This window comes from Chrysochloris asiatica, unplaced genomic scaffold (genome assembly GCF_000296735.1).
Source record: "Chrysochloris asiatica unplaced genomic scaffold, ChrAsi1.0 scaffold00035, whole genome shotgun sequence".
Lineage (NCBI taxonomy): Eukaryota > Metazoa > Chordata > Mammalia > Afrosoricida > Chrysochloridae > Chrysochloris > Chrysochloris asiatica.
The window spans coordinates 545,194-563,579 of NW_006408553.1; the positions used below are offsets into that span (position 1 = coordinate 545,194).

Sequence of the window (18,386 nt, forward strand, 5' to 3'; positions counted from 1 at the left end):
GAAAATGGGAGGCAGAGTCTAAAATTTCAACCACATGGTGTGCTATAAGCCACAATGCTAGAATCACTGCTCTGGATGAAACAGGATATAGAAGGGTGAATTACTCTCCCAAATTTGTAGCAGAGTTCCAGAATACATTGGACTCTTTTTGCAGTTAGCTGGCTCATCTCCCTTGACTACCACTTCATATCTGTGCCTATAGAACTCGGCAGTCACTGACCATGATTGACATAATCCCTAGCAAGTAGAGGCAAAATTCACTTCCACAATTATATCTCCATCCCTGCCATACTTGGACCTGTCCTGAAAGTCAACACAGTCCTTTGAAAGCAAATACCATTTTTCTATTGTCTTCTCTGCTCTTGGCAGAGAGATGGAGAGGAGTTGATGGGAAAGAGACTTCTTCTCTTGCCCTAAAGAAAGAAGGATTTTCCCTGGAGAGGGTAATCCATACAAAAGCTGCTTTGTAAAACGTTCCTTCTTCCCCCAACCTGTAACCTACTTCTCCTGAGGAATAATGCTGCAAATCTAGTAGACCTTTCACAGTATATACATATGGAATGAGGTTTATTTATGAGTGGGAAGAAACCTATAAAGAAGAGTTATTAAGTCCAGGAGGAACTGATTTATATCATAGTAAAATTCAGACTATACTTCAGCCAGAGGAATGACAGTCTCTGACAGGTGTCCATGAATAAATCCCCTTCTTCTAAAACATTCCCTTCTCTCTGCTTGCCATTGGCCATATTCTTCAGTCAGCTGGAGAAATTTGCCCTTGTAGTACTTCTCCTCGCTTCCCTCCCCTTCATGATCTTTTATAACTCCAGGAGACAAAAAAGAGGAGAGACATACGTCCAGCTAGCTTCAAGAATGCCTTGAGTTTTCATCACCCCTTACAGATTTTTGAAGCTCAGAAACTGAGCTGTTTGCCCTCAGGCTGGCAGAAACTGGCTTGGAGATCTGAGGAAGGCAGGGTAGGTATCAGCAGAGATACTTGGCTTCTGTCAGTATCTATATGGAATCACAGTGTCCCCCAGGGCTGGTAGCCCTGCATTCCTGCCTTTTAAGACTGTTGGTAGGAGCTCTTTAATGAGATCCTGGCCTCCAGTGGCTGTGTCTGTAAGAAGCTCAGCATATTCAGATCTTTGGCCAAGAGCTTTGTACCTGAAGGTATAAGGGGCGCTGTTGTCTGTGGATGCAGGCGACTTGGGCTCCTTTGGACTCCAGACCTTATCTGTATTCAGGTGGGACATGATGTCCTTCCAGCAACCACTGCAGCGGTTTGTGTCTGAATGCATAATTGCTCAAAAAGCACAGACTGACTTCTATTAAATGGACTTTAGGATGCTGAATGCATAAGTATGGCTAGGAGTCAACTGTCTTCTAATCTTCTATCTATCTATCCACCATCGATCTAATCTGTCTTACACCAATATCTGTCTATTTGCCTAATTCTATTTGTCTATTAACATACATAAAAATAGTCCATGACCAAAATCTCATTACAAAACCTGATCAAATGGAAACTTTATGAGTATGTACATTCTTTCTTAAAACAATGTGCTATAGAAGTGTTCATTGATAGAAACAGGGATGAATATCATGAATATAGACACCTGTTGAGGAAATTCAGCTACATGTAGTATTAGCTAACTACAACCTTCTACTGGCATTCTCAAAGTAAAGGATTTAAAAATAATTTCTATTATCCATTTGTGATTCCAGGGCTTTTGTGGGTTATAGAGAGAGGGTGGTCTCAGTGGTAATGAATTTCCTATCTCCATGCTGTCAATCATCAATCAAACAGTCATGGTTCATCCTTTCCATCCTGCTTTGTGACCTATGGGGAGAGGAGAGCTAATCTTGTCCTGGTCACAGCAGGTCATCTATTACTACTAGAATAAATGATTCTAAAGTCTTTCTTCTCAATCCCAGGAAGCTAGCAAACCACTAAAAACTGTGTTGTTGGTATTACCTAAAACTGGAGAAAGAGGATTTTTTTTTTTTTTTTTTTAGTTCTCAACTATAAGCATAGCTTAGCACTGGAGCAAAAACACAGGTGTTTCAGTGTGAAAGTGTGAATGGCTCTTTTCTGAGGAACAAGTCAGAGAGGACCAGAACCCTGCATTAAATAACATGAACAAATTTCAAGTCAGAAATACAATTTCAGAGACATCTAGACATTTGATATCCTGGTTACCAGTTTGTAAAATGGGATGAAATCAAGTAAAATATACATGGTCTCATAAAGAAAATTCTAAATATCTCTGTGCATCTATGAATCCTACCCACATTTAAAGGATCAACTCCAATTATCACCCAGATAAAAACTTAGCTCTTCTTAACTTCCTGTATTATTCATCTATCATAGAATAGCACACATATTTTGTAACTGTTTCCTCTTAAAGTTTCATGTTTAAGGCTTAATGCCCTGCAAACTTCCTTGAAAGCAGATCCCTTACCACTTATATATATCCTTGAGTTCCCCCCAGAAGCCTACCTCAGGGTGGGATGTCGCCTAAAATAGGACTTTAGAAACAGGTTTTGGTAACCATTAACCTTGATACAGAAAGAGCCTGAGTGGCACAATGGGCTAAGCATTGTGCTGTGAATAGGAAGATGAATGTCTTGAGCCCATCAGCTGCTCCTTGACAGAAAGTCAGCTTCCTTAAAGATTTATAGCCTCAGAAACCCTATGGAGCAATTCTACTGTGTCTTATATGATTGCTATGAATTAGAATTGACTCACTGGAAGTAGGTTTAGTTTGGATACTGACACTGTACTCAGATGTCTGAAATTTATTAACCAGGATACTTCATACTCATGGAGACTCTGATGCTTTGTGGTGTGAATGTTTTTTTGTCCATAATCCATTGCAGAAGCTCTAGATGAGCACTGCTATGTTTGACCTGAGGTAGACCCTTACAGCACAAGTTTATTTTCATGTCAGAGTCATGTGCAAGTCAAATGACACTGCTTTGCAGTTACCTTTCAAGCAGTGAATCAAGTACCTAACTCCTCCATTTGTGACCTGTTGCCTTCAAAGATACTGTGAAATGCCAAGGAAGATCATGTAGAATTACTTCAGGATTGGACAGAGTAGGGGCTAGAACAATTCTGCTTGCATTCATTTGGAAGAACTTAGAAACATGGCCCTCAATTTAATGTGAGGAGTACTGGGAGAAGTCATCTATGAGAAGAAAACAGTGTGGAAAGCCTGTACCAGTTTCTCTGCCACCATCCCTGTGGTTGGTTGGTTTGTGCTGGGAGTGTTCTAATAATATCAAGGATTCTAGTGAAGTTGGAGTGGAGTGAATAAAAAGAAAAATGATATAAAATGAAGTTATAGAGGTACCTAGGAACCACACCACAGAATGGTTGGGATTGGCTTCTAAGTGGTTGGAAGCCATTGGGCATTTTGATCAGAGGACTGCTATGAACAGATTTACATTTTAAAAAAGAACTCTGTGTCCCTGTCCTCCTCGCACACTTCCCAGCCCTCTCTGGCTCTGGCAGTTCATTCAGGTTCCTTCCTGCACAGTCCCGGCCCTTTGCATTCTTTTTCTGACATTGCAAAGACCTGCCAGATATAAAAATGATGCTCTGTGGATAAGGTCAGTTCCAGCAAAACAATAGCTCAGTGGTCCTTGTCTCATTTTTAGTCCGTTTGCTTGTTTGTGCTCTCTCTCTTTGCCCTCAAATATACAAAATCCTTGAACAGTTTTGGATAATTTCCTCTAGAAAACAAAGTTTTTGATAAATTTGTCTACAATATATGCATTAGTTTCCTAGGATGGTTATGAAAAAATACTGTCAACTGAGTAGCTATAAAGAACACACATTTATTTTCTCACATTTCTGGAGGCTAAAAGCATGAATTCCGGGAGTCAGCAGGGCCATGTTCTCTCTCTGTCTCTCTGTTTGCTGTAGGATACAATTCCTCCTTGTCTTTTCCAGTTTCTGGAATTTCCAGATATTTCTTAATATTCCTTGGTTTGTAGACACACCTTCACACGGCAAATGTCTTCCACCTGGGTATGTAGCCTTGGCTCTGTGCCTGTTCATCTCTTTTATAGGCCACAACTAAAATGCAGAGTCTTGGTGTGGTGCTGCGGAATAAGGCATTGGACTGCAAGGTCAGTTTAAACCATACGGTAGGCAGTTCAAATTCACCAGCCGTTCCTTAGAAATCCTATAGAGGGTCTCTGTGAGTCAGAACCGACTGGATTGGACTTAACAACAACAAAAACAATACTAAAAAGGGATTAATATTAGGACTCACCTAATTCTGGCAGATAGTATCTTCAGAGTAAAACCTTATTTCCTCTAACAAGGTCACATTCACAGGTTCAATGCTTAGGACTCAAAGATAACTTTTTGAGAACATGTTTCAACTCATAACACTCTGCTACTAGAGACAATATGTATAACCAATTAGGCAGGTGGAAGATAACCAAAACCATTTGCTTTTGAGTGAGCCCTAGTGCACAGCAAACCAATGTGTATCAGAGAAGAACTGTGCTCTATAAGATTTCATTGGTGGCTTTTTTTGGAAATAGTTTGCCAGCCCTTTCTTCTGAAATACCTCTGAGTGAAATCCAACTGCCAGTCTCTCAGTACTCAAGCATGTTGACTGTTTTCACTACTGTGGAACTTCAAGTGGAGGGTAAATGGGGTATTTGGATTTTATTTAACAGAAAATTCCAGGAAAGGATAGAGAGGAGTGCAAAGCAATTTGGCTTATAAGTATATATTCCAATTCCCAATGAGGAGTTCTCCAGTTTCCCCTCTGCTGCATTCACACGAAGACAGTGCCTGTGAACTCTGTATGCAAGCTTTTTCAATTTCTGGAAGGTAGACTCAGACATACATCCTCACCAGCCCCAACAGAAGGAGTTTGGAGCCATAACTCCTCTGTGCTCCACTCTCATCAGTCAGGAAGTCAGTAACCTGATGATCTCTCTTTCCCCTTCAGCACTGGCAGGGACAATGTTCTTTAGAGACAAAAACACAGCTTTATTTTTAAGCTCACCCAAGTTTGGACTGGGGCTGCAAAGGAAGTTGGTTGATAATGAATTATTAGTAACGACACACTTGATAATGTGTCAAGCTTGCCCCATGCATGGCGGGGTCAAATGGATGTATTCCTATGGAGGATTGCACCCTGTCTGCCTGGGCCAGTGGAGGCAGTCAGTTCAGCTTCTACTGTACTGACTGTGCTCTTCATACCTGCAAGATAACACTTACTCTAAGAAAGACACCTTCCAAGCCTCTCTCTACCTCTTTCTTTGGACAAATGAGGAAGGAAGACAGAGGATGAAAAAAAAAAGAATCAATGGCCCTCGTCCCCACCCCAAATGCTCAGTTCTGTGCTGATTCCTATGGAGGATGGCATTTCTCTAACTGTGGTTTCCCAGTGACAGTGGGGTCAAAGAAAGCGTTTTTCAAAAAGATCTTTTCTCAATTTATGGCAGAGCATCCAGTAGCAAGCAGCAAAATGAAATAGGTCTCTGTTATCTCTCCCCCCAAAAGAGACAGCCTATACAAAGGAAGAAGATAATTCCCATCTGGCTTTTATATGCCTCATAAAACTCATTGTACAGGCATGTAAAATATATGGTACTGGGCAGACATATGAGGTGGGAAAGGGGACACTCCTTGGCTCCTCATGCTTTTTGAGCTAAGGGACAGGAAAGCATTGAGATTGTTTTTATTTTTTTCCCTCTGAAAATAAGAATAATGCCAATTGTGATGGTCCAAATACATACAGCCTCTGTACTGCTCTTCCAGGACAGAGGAAATCATGGAGGGAAAGAGTAATAATAATAATGATAATAATAAAATAATGAAAAAATTAAAGGCTAACAATGCAGGGTTCTTTCTGTGCTTTGCTCGGGTGTAATTCAATTGCTGGCATATAGCTGTGGAGTTCTTGGGAGTTAGGGGTAACCTCTCATTTAGACTTTTATGGTTCTTGTTCAATCTAGGCATAATCTCTTCACAATAAATGCCACTCTGCACATGAATATACAATGGTATTCTACTGTTAGACCCCTGGGAACTTAGAGTAGTGCTCTTGTTCAAGAATGGCCACATGCTTTCCCCTTTAGGTTGTTTGAGCTTGATGGCTTGACACTTATGGACACTTCATTTCTAGGACCACAGTTATATTTCAGGAGGGAGAATTTGGCAGCATTCTCCATATATCTCATCCCCATTTTAGATGTTCCTTCTTTAAAGTGTCCACCACCATGTTTATCTGGTATTCTTGCTTGAAGGAGATTAAAGAAACTTAAACTGTGATAAATAAAAAAAAAAGTACAAAAACTGTTTTTAAGAATTACCTGAGATTCAACTAATAGAATAAAGGATGGAAGCTAGAGCAACTGTTCTCTAAGGACAAGATCAATCAGATTTAGCACTGGAATATAACAATTTTAGAACTCAAACTCAGGTGTGAGTATATATGGATTTCTGAGTCAATGGAATATGAGATGAATGAGATAAAGCACAAACATTTCTTGCCCTCTTACTCTCTCCATTTTTCAATCCTATCTGCTTCTTTCTATCCCTTCTACAATGATTTCTGAGGAATTCATGTGTTTAGGACACTATGATAAAGTTTAAAATCACGAGAGACACACTCTCCAAGGAATCAATGTTTATTGATTCATTAATTCTCTAGATCAGTTGTTCAACTCCCTAATATAGAAGATTTTTAACAAAATAGATTTGCAGGTCTAAGCCCAGGTCAACAAACTCTGAATATGGGAAGTGAAAAGTCTGGCACTGTATATTTTTTGAAGTTGCACAGAAACTCTAATGAGTAAATAGGGTAAAAACAATTACTTTATTCCACTGTATGTTCCCAGGATGGAACCACCTCCCCTAACACAGAACAACAAAAGATCACAGCATTTGGGGTAAGGCAGAGGTTGGCTCTTCTACCCTAACACTATTAATTGCATTTTGTCAGATGTTTCCAAATCCGCAGGCCCCTTGTGTCTAAATTAGATAATTATGATAGCTCTCACATTACAGAATTTTGGCATGGAGAATATGAAGACACACTTTCTAAACCACAATGACTGTACAGTGTTACCTCCTCTACTTTAAAAATCAGCACTTTTCTTTAGGTTGACTGCCTGCACTCTTGCTCGTCTAAGTCTCAGGAGGCTCTATCCCTCCTCTTTTGCTTTCATTCCTCATGCCCAACACTGCACCGTTGACATCTTTTCCTTTATTTTCTGTGTTTTCACTATCATCACCATACTTAGTGCTTAAAATCTACTCAGATCTACTGTTCTCTGACTTTCCTCCTTTCCTTCACCAACAAATAATGAAAACATAGGACACCCTCTCTGCTACTATTTTATGTCTACTCATCCACTCCTTATTGATTGCAATGTGATTGTATCTTGTACAGCTCCATGAAATTTGCTCTTCAAAAGATAACTAGTGACCACATTAGTCTACTGGTGAGTGAAAGAAGGGGGAATGTCAGCAATGAACAAATGGTCTGAGTTCAACCACATTCCATAGACTTCCATTGACCTGGAGATGAGAGAGAGAAGAGGAAGGGCTGGTTGGTCCAAAGTGTGGTGAGACCTGGGGCTACCTGAACCCATGGACAAGGACATAGCCACATAGCCACAGGGGCGAGAGCTGAGAGTGAAGCATCCAGCTGATATGAAGGGAGGGGAGATGGACAAGAACACTCAAACTTGCAGATAGTACCCACTTGACCTATCCTCACTGGCTTGATAATTAGAATTCAACTAGAGGAAGACAAAACAAACAAACAAATAAACAAACAATTTTTGATATAGGAAACAAGGGTAAATTTCTACAATTTGATGAACTTGACCTATACTGATGGATGTAGTTACTAAAAATACCAACACAGAGGGAAGGAGTCTTCACATCAAGTATCAATGTGAAGACTTTGATATATACAGGGTACATAGGGACAGGCAACCTAGAAATTGGCTACCTAAAATGAGGGGGTAATAAAGGCACGAAATGACTGCTTTACAAGGTTTCAAGAGGGAATTTAGTTTAAGATTGTGTGTGGGAAAATAGAGTCCCCATTGAATAGTTTTCATCTTGTCTAGATGAGTCTGGTAAAAAGAGATTGGGATAAGATTCTTATGATTCAATAGTGAGTAATTGTTATCAGGACTAATTGTGACTGTGACAATTGTAAAGGTAGAAGTTTTGTAACCCAAAAATGCGGGAGTAGTTAATCTTAAACTCCAGAAACAGAGGACCCTGGGACCATCAAGGGAGAAGAGCACAAGCAGAATGTGGGATTTTATCCAGAGAAACAGTGACACCAGAGATGGAGGCAGAGATGGGGACATGGAGAGAGGGAGCAGCTGAAGACTCTAGATTCATGGAAAGAGAGGGACTGAGAGCTGGAGGACAGGAGACAGATTTGTAAAATGTGCCCTTTGGTGGTGGAAATTATTATATATGCCTGAGTGTTTAAAAAAAGGAGTTAAAATGAATAGAGAGAAATACTGTTAAATGAGGGTTTATGGAGGGGATTATAATCATTATAATGAAACAAAGTATATGATTTGTTGAATGTAAAACTCATGATCTTCCCTGTAAAATAAAAAGATAACCAACAGTTACCAAGTCACCAAGTATCGACTAACCAAAAGTTACTCTTCAACCTCTACAATACTGAAAAACATTCTTATGTCTCTAATAGATATTTAAGGCAACATGTCCACAACTCATCTGTCAGTTTGCATACTGTGGTGGCTTACTTGTTGTTTTGATGCTGAAAGTTATACTACCAGTATGTTAAATACCAGAAGGGTCAGCAATGATAAATAAGTTTCAACTGAGCTTTCAGACTAAAACAAACTAGGATGAAGGAGAGGCAGACTACTTCTGAATGTTTAGCCACTGAAAACCTTGTCAATAGCAGTAGAACACTCAGACAGCACCATTATATTGAAGATTGAAACATGATGACTAGCACCAGAATATTGTTAAATATAGTGGCATAAGATAAGCCACTCAGTTTGGAAGGCACTTAAAATGCAATTGCGGAAGTGTTGCCACCTCAAAGTAGATTTGACCATTATGACAAGGAATGGAACAAAGCTTTTTGGACCTTCATTTGTTCATAAAGCACAACTCAAAATGAGGAGAAACAGTTGTAAAAAAAATAATAATCAGGACATAGAATGCATGAACTATACATCTAGGAATATCAGAAGTTGTCAAAAATCATATAGAATACATAAAGATCAATATCCTAGGCATTAGTGAGCTAAAATGGACAGGTATCAGGCATTTTTAACATGGTAATCATAGAGTTTACTATGCATGGAATGACAAATTGAAGAGGAATGATGTTGTACTCATCATCAAAAAGAATATTTCACATCTATCTTGAAGTATACTGCAGTCTGTGACAAGATAATATCTATACACTTAGAAGAAAGACCAGTTAATACCAATATTATACAAATATAAACACAGACCACTAAAGTCAATGATAATGAAATTGAAGAATTCTACCAACTCCTTTATTCTAAAACTAATCAAACATGAAATCAAGTTGTGTTGATAATTACTGGTGATTTGAATACAAAGGATGGAAACAAAGAGACATGTTCAATAGTTGGAAAATAATGTCTTTGTGATAGAAATGATGCTGGAGATTGCATGATAGAATTTTGCAAGACCAATGACTTATTCATTGCAAATACCTATTTTGGTGGTGTTGGTGGTGGTATGCCAAGGAGTCAGTGTCTACTCATAGCAATCCTGCATAGGATTTCCAAGGCTGTTCATCTTTATGGGAGCAGAAAATCTCATGTTTCTTCTGTGGAATGGCTGGTAGTTTCTAACTGCTGACCTTGAGGTTAGCAGCTCGACTCATAACCACTAAGCTATTTGAAACAACATAAAAGACAACTAAATGAGGAGGTAGAGCTTCATGGTGGACTAGGTAGAAAGGCTGTGTAGACCCTCCAGTATATCATGGAAAAGTAGACAAACTTTCAGAGCATGGTTCCAGAACTGTGAATTTCAGGTAAAGGGGTTAATAAGTGGATCAAGTGTATAACAGGAGAAAGATTTTGAGCAGTCATAAGAAAAGAACTGTATTCTGATTTGGGGCAGTAAATGTGTTCCACTATAACCATTTTGAATGTGAGTGAGTGGAGAGAGAGACAAGAGACCATGTCAATTCCAGAAACCTGCTGATGACTTGCAGAGACATAGATGTATTATTTTCTGTTTTTCCTTTTTCTCTCTTTTTTCTTCTGTTGTTCTTTTTGTCTTTCCACTCACTTCCTCTCTGGTGACCAAAGATGAGACTAGTATGAGTTTAGCACACACCCACAGGAAGGTTCTCTGGTGCTCAGAGGATCTGTGGCTCACATAGGGTTTTGTGGAGCACACAGAGGTTTCTGTGGTATGCAGATAACTGGGCATGGAATCAAAGTGGGAGGAGGTAACAATAGGAACCTGTGCCTAGATTCTCTTCCAAACCATGTCTGGTCAGCCAGGGGTTGGTTCTCACTGAGAGAAGCAGCTGGACTAGAGGGGAGGGGAAATAAAAGAGAAATTGGTGTCAGATTAGAGGAGTAAACAGGAACATTGTGAAATTTCTGAGGAGACATAGAAGGCAAGAATCCATTAGGTGGTGGTAGAGCAGTACTTGAGATTTACTGTATATATATTTATATTTATATATATGGTTATGTGATGTGGAATCAGTTTTGACTCATAGCGATCCTGAACAGGGTTTCTGAGGCCGTAAATCTTTACAGGAGCAGAAAGCTTTATTTCTCCCATGGAACAGCTGGTAGTTTTGAACTGCTGACCTTGCACTTACAGCCGAATTCATAACCACTACGCTACCAGAGCTATATATATATATTCTTTGGACCTCCTTCTATTTGTAGGACCTCTTTCTCTCCTTGCCTCACCAGTAAGGAGAAAACAACTATGACCACACATCCAAGATGAAATTGCACCCTCTAAAAAAAAAAAAAAAAAGACTTCTACAACCAACAATTGCTAAAAACACTTTGAAGTGAGCTGTATGAGCAGCAAAGACAGAGCCTTATCGCCTGATCACACTTGCCAGGAAGGAATTGGAGAGTGCTTGAGAATACACCAACATATATTAATCTAATTAAGATAAATACAACAAACCACAATGTCTAAAAAGCAGCAGAAAATTTCTGCTCACATGCAGAAACAAGGCAGAGTAGCTCAAACAAACGACCAAGAGGAAAAGCTAGAAGTTACTTTGGAGGGAGAAAATTACCTGAAAAAGAATTCAAGAAAATAATATTAAAGTTTATCCAAATTTTCTATAGAAAGGTCTAGAAAAATAAGGCAGAAGTCAGGAGAATGCTACAAGAATAGTCAAACAAAATAGATATAGCATTGGAGAACATACAAAACCTTTATAAAGAGGTCAGATGAGCAACATCAGAAATGATCATAATGAAAGGGCAAAGGAATAGAATTGAAGGGATGGAAGGTAGAAATAGCAAGTTTGAAGATAAATCACTTAATACTGCTAAGATACAAGAATAAGCATAAAAAAGAATGAGACACTTTGAAGAAAACTTAAGATTCATGTAGGACAACATGAAGAAGAATAACCCACAGGTGGCTGGAATTTCAGAACAGGGAGAGACAAAGAAAACCACAGAAGAGATAGTGAAAGAGTTTCTGGATGAATATTTACCTAATATCATAATGGAGAAGAAGATAAGATTTCAAGAAGCTGAATGAACCCCAGACAGGATATACTCCAAAAGAAAAACACCAAGACAAATAAACTCTCCAAAATCAAAGGCAAGGAAAGAATCCTGAAAATAGATATGGAAACAAGAAATGTTATCTACAAAGGAAAATCAGTAAATTTAAGCTCTGATTTCTCAGCAGAAACCACACGGTCAAGAAGGCAATTGAGAAACATACACAAATCTCTGAAAGAAAAGAACTTCCAACCAAGCAAAGGTGTCAATCAAATCTGACAGAGAAATCAGAATTTTTTAGAATAAATAGAAATCGAGGAATTTTGTAAAAGTCAAACAAGTGCTTAGAAACATACTAAATGGACTCCTTTGGATTGAGACTCAATAAGAATAGACAACAACCAAAGACTGACATAGCTACAACACTACCCAGAACTCAGTTCAGAAATGGAAGAGGCAGGAGCAGAACAAAACCACAGGAATGAAATTAGAGGATCTGGGATGTCTTTCTATGATCAGAACTACAAAGTGAAAGGAGAGAAAAGTATACTAACCACAGACCTAACAATTACAACTTGGAAAACCTATACGAGTCACTATAAGTCAGAAATGACAGGATGGCACATAATAATAATAATTTGGACAAAATATTGAATAATGCTAGAAGCATAAAAAAAAAAAAGATGGAAGAAATACTGTCACTGAACATGAAAGAAAGGATTGATGTTTAACATTTCAAGAGTTAAAATAGGATCAAGAACCAATGGTACTAAAGGAAAAAAATCCAAGGTTCCCTGAGACATTGGTAAATAACAGAGCTCCAAGAATTAATGCAATACAAACTGAAATCTCTCAACAAACTGATGAAGCACTGGAGGCACTCACTCATGTGTGCTAAGAAATTTTGAACTGATTGGAAGAGATTGCCAACTGATTGGAAGCTATCCATATTTGTGCCCATACCAAAGAGAGTTGATGCAATGGAATACATGTCATTGAACAATATCATTAATATCATATGTAAGTTAGTTTTGCTAAAGATAATTTAAAAATTGCTACAACAACTGCCAGAGAACTATCAGAGGTTCAAACTGGATTTAGACAAGGATGTGGAACAAGGGATACCATTGCTGACACTAGTTGTATCTTGGCTGAAAGCAGAGACTATCAGGAAAATATTTACTTGTGCTTTATTGACTATGCAAAGGCTTTCAACTGTGTGGATCATGACAAGCTATGGATAACCTTGCAAAAAAATGGGTATTCTAGAACACTTAACTGTGCTCATGAGGAAGTAGTTCAAGCAGAACAAGGACACACAACGGTTTAAAATCAGGAAAGAGTTGTATTCTTTCACCGTACTTATTCAATCTGTATGCTGAGCAAATAATCTAAGAAGGTGGATTATATGAAGGAAAATGTGGCATTAGGATTGGAGGAAAAGTGATGAACAACCTGAGATATGCAAATGATACAGCCTCACTTACTAGAAGCAAAGAAGTCTCAAAATAGTTACTGATAAAGATCAAAGACCATAGTCTGCAGGATGGGTTTCACCTTAATGTAAAGAAAACAAAAGTCCTCAAAAAAACAATAAGGAAATTCTGATAAATGGAGAAAGGATTGAAGTTGTCAACACTTCATTTTGCTCAGATCAACTGTCAACACTCATGGAAACAACACTCAAGAGATCAAAGGATGGATTACAATAGACAAATCTTCTGCACAGGACTCTTTAAAGTGTTGAAGAGCAAAGATGTCAGTTTGAGGACTTAGGTGCACCTGACCCAAGCCATGGTATTTCCAATAGCCACATATGTATGTGAAAGTTGAACAATGAATAATGAAGACATTAGAAGAATTGATACATCCGAGTTGCGATGATGGAAAAGAATATTAAAGGTACCAATGTACTACCAGAAGAACAAAGCTGCTTTGTAAGAATTACAGACAGAATGCTTCTTAGAACTCAGGATGGTGAGACTTGGTCTCTCATATTTGAAACATTATCAGAAGGGACTAGTCCCTGGTGTTGGACATGATCCTTGGTGAAGTGGGCAGCCAGCAAAAATGGGGAAGACTCCCAAGGGTATGGAATGGCACAGTGGCAGCAGCAATGGGCTCAGGTGTAGCAACAATTGTGAGGATGGTGCAGGCCTGGGCAGTGTTTTGTTGTCTTGTGCAATCAGTTGCTATGCATTAGAACTGTAGGTTAATGCACTGGACTGTAAACTTGGTTTGAACCACAAGGTTGGCAGTTCAAGTTCACCAGCTGCTGCTCTGAAAATCCTATAAAGGGTTGCTATGGATCAGAACCAACTCAATAGCACTTATCAACAACAACATAACAATGTAGCATTTTGATTGCATCACCTTTATACCACGCATATTACTGAGATGGCTAATTTTATGTGCCCATTTGGTTAGGGTATGGTGGCCAGTTAAGTTGTTGTTATGAAATACTTGCAAGTGATTAAATCAATTGTCCTTAAGCCAAGCAGAGTACTTACTATAATGTGTGTAAGATGTAAATGAATCAGTTGAAGGCCTTAAGAGCAAAAAGGGAGTTCCCCTAGGGTGTATTCTGCCTCCAGACTATAAATAAACAGTTTGACAGAACTTGTTTTTTCTTCACTCATCCTATTTCCTGAACTATGGATTTATACATACAAGCCTGCAGCAGTCTCCAGCTTATTCCTTGATTTACTGAACTATAGATTTTGGACTTGGTAGCCCCCCCCCCCCCACTATCACATGAGTCAATTCTTTAAAATGAATCTCTCTCTATCTTTCTTTCCCTCTCCACTTCCTCCTCCTTCTCTCTCTCTTATATGAATTGTTGGTTCTATTTCTCAAGAGAACTCTTAGACAAATACTCTGAATAGATGCTTTCAGATAGGTACCTATCTTGAGCTTCTGTTCTGCTTTAAGTGTGGAGGCAGGCAGAGTAGTTCTACCTTTAGTTGACTCCACGTCACTACAATGTCATTAAGGGATATGATTTTTTTCCTCACCTTTTCAGTTTTTCATCCATGGGATATTGACTTGAATTCTTGAATCGATTCCTCTTTGGGAATCAGATGATGTGTTAAAATGCAATATGAAGAGGCCGGAAAAAGGACAGATCCTCCTAGGATATCTCTTTTAAGAAAAGCAGGAAAATATCTTATCAGGAGATATCTCCTGTCTCGCTGGATAGAATCACATTACATCACTGTCTAAACCACTCATTGGTAAGTGGAATGAGAAGGCCAGGATTGTTTCTGTCTCACTGAAGCACATGGCAACCTGAAAAAAAGAGATGGAGACAAAGGATTGCTAACAAAACTGCCTTTCCTTGATTACAGTCTTAATTAACAGCTCTCCCCATCATTCCCACCTGTATCGCTGTACCCACACAGTGACACTTCTGTCCACCTTGTCACCTTTCTCCCTTCCTATTCCAATGATACTAAACTACATTCATTCCCTGATTTCAGCATACACTACTGTACTTTTGTGTCTCTTTTCATATGTTGTTCACTAATATAAAACTGGAGTTTATCTGTCTATATTTTATTGGAACATAATCTGTATGGATGGGTAGGTGTTGACATGACTTGTACAATCTCCTTTATGTCTCAGTGTAGCTTGGAATTATTCCTTCAATATCATCAGTTCTTGATCATATGCTACCTCTTGAGATTGTTGAACATTGGTCAATTCTGTTTTATACAGTGACTGTGGATTCCTTCCATCCTCATTTGATACTTCCTGCATCATTCAACATTTTGCCCATATTACCCTTCAGTATTGCAAACATGGCTTGCATTTTTTCCTCAGTTCATTCAGCTTGAGAAATGCTGAGAATATTGGTTTTCTAATTCCAGTTCTTTGCACATTTTATTATAAAACTTTGTCTTCTCAAGCTGCCCTTTAGAATTTTCTGTTCTTCTTCATTTCTTCTAGTCACTTTAGCATTTTTTTTTTTTTTTTTTCAAGTAGCTGACTATATGGTCAAGTTACTGATTGGGTACATGTTGAAGAAAACATTCAATACAAAATGCAGAAAAAAGTTGGTTCCATCCCACTCCCCACTTCCCCCAATACTTACCCCGTACCCCAATATTCATCATCTTGATTTGGTCAAAACAGGGCTCAGAGCCAGAGGTCAGGGTGGAGGTGGGCAATGAGTTCATGGCTATTCTATTTCCTATTGAGTATAGTAAATAATTCTAATAATGTTGTTGTTGCTTTCTCATGGAGCACAGCCATCTGAGGGAAGGGCTTACTACAGGTCCCTAACCTCCAGGACCTTCCCTGCCACTCCACATGAAGCCCACTCCAAACAATGTAAGGATAAAGATGCTCTTGCAGAGTCTGCTATTCACTAAGAAGACAGGTAACTGCTCCAGCCCCTTTCCCCTATATACAAGACTGGGGAGCATAGGAGCATGTGGCTCCTACCAGCAAAAGAAAAATGGGGGAGCAGTAGGAAGGGAAGAAAGTAGGAAAAGCAGAAGATCATAAATATTTAAAAAGTGACTTTAAGACTTAAAATTGAATTAGTGTTTGTATAGAGAGATGCAGGTAGAATAACTCATTCAGGTCTATGATCAAAATTGCATGGAGAAATCATGGGGGAACCCACCTCTGTATCTCCAGTAGTGTCCCAGTCATTAAGTAAAATTAGTTAGAGTGGATTCCAGTTGGATCGCTCAGGCTGAGGAGGTGGGGTCAGTGGACAGGCACGGGGAACTCAGTTGCTGTTGCGTTGGCTCTGGCTGGCTGGATTGTTTTCCTGGAGGTCCACACCTTGGTTCTGACACAGAGTACCAGCAGTATTCTGGAGCTTGTTTTAGGAGAACTTCTTAGCTTTTGCCATGAAAATTTCATCACAGCCACTACAGTCTTTGCTGATGTCTCTATGAACAGCAAACTATGGGCATCTGCATAGGCTTGTGCTTCCTGAAATTCCACAACTCTCTTACTGGCCAGATCTGTCTTGTTGCCTGCTTGAGTGTGATGATGATTTTGGGGCTGGTCTGCCTCTGCTATTCCTTCACCCAGTTCTTTGCCCATACAAATGTATTGGTATTGTTCATGCCGTACACCAGGATGTTGACTTGGGCCCCCTGATACCTCTCCTGTCCAGCCATGTTCCAGAACTCAAGCTTGACTATTGGGTTGTCCAAGCAGACAGTTTGTATGAGGAAGGTCACTCCAGTTGTACTCTACTGGTACTCATGGAATTGCTCCTTGATGAAGCAAAGAACAAGGCTGGATTTACCCACCACAGACTCCCTCAGCAGGATCAGTATAAACTGTCTTATCTTGTTCCCAGATTCTGGTCCATTGGGTTGTGCTGTACCTCCCTGACCCTCCATGGCCCATCCTGCTTCTGTGATACCAGTGAGAATGGAGGGGGTGACCAGTGCTATACGAAGAGGTGCTTAGTGAGGAGGGAGTCTCCAAGGCAGCTCTGTTACTGAGGGAACAGGACTTGAACAGGCTCAGCTCTTCCCTACCCACACACACCTTTCTTGTCTTTTACATGAGTTTTTGCTTTCCTCATGTATGTTATTTTTGATGTTATCCCACAACTCCTCTGGTTTTCAGTCTTCAATCATTAGTGTCTAATGCATCAAAACTATTCTTGAGATCATTTCTAAATTCAGGTGAGATATATTCAAAATCTTATTTTGGGTCTCATGGACTTGTTTTAATTTTCTTCCACTTCATTCTGACTTCGCATATAACAACTGATGGGGTCTGTTCATATTTGGCCTATTGCCTTGTTTGGCTGATGATATTGTTCTTTTCCATTGCCTCTTCCCACATGGGTAGCTAATTTGATTCCTGTGTATTCCATGTGATGAGGTCCATGTATGTAGTCATGTTGTTGATGAGAGTTGCTTGGAATGAGTAATTCACTGGTCTAGTTCTTCTGGGTCAGACAAAAGGAACCTGGGAGACTTTACCTTTGCGTAGCTATTTTCCATTTGTACACTATCCCCAGGCCAGCCAGCCATGGCTACTGTGACAGATCTGTTTGTTTTAATAAAGCACATGGCAGCAGCCATTATGGCCAATATAGAAAAGAACTACTGAGGCTACTTTTCCTTTACAGTTTGTTGTGCCCACGGTAGGCAAATAAGGCTTTATAGCACCTCATTCCCCAGCCTTCCCAATACATTGTGCTTGGCTAATGTGGTTTGAAAAATCTGAGAACCAATCAGGCAAGAAGAAAACAAGGTTCTAAGTGCTGGATTGTCTTCAGCTGCCCATCCCACACCTGCCATTTTATTCTTTCTCTCTCTTCCTCTCCTCTCCCTCTTGTAGGCACTCAGCTGTTTCTCCCAGCACTGTACTGCCAGGAAAGTATCTGAAATTTGTCATTTACACATGAGCATGAGTTTAAGCACCTTGATTATTTGAACCGCAAGGTCAATGGTTCAAGCTCTTCTCAGAAACCCTATACAGGGTTGCTATTGGTCAGAATCGACTCGACGACACTAACAACAATAATTGCATATCCCAGGAATATTTGTCAATTAAATCTCCTCTTACTTGTGGAATGTATTACCTTGTTTTTCTGTTAACGTTTCAGGGATCAGTGGGCAGATATGCTGTACAAGCACATACATATGTGCATATCTACA

General features: G+C 39.4%; 1 pseudogene; it reads right to left on the reverse strand.

The window, feature by feature from the left end:
* Positions 1-16,483: 16,483 nt before the first annotated feature.
* On the reverse strand, positions 16,484-17,117 carry LOC102824053 (annotated as a pseudogene).
* Positions 17,118-18,386: the final 1,269 nt, after the last annotated feature.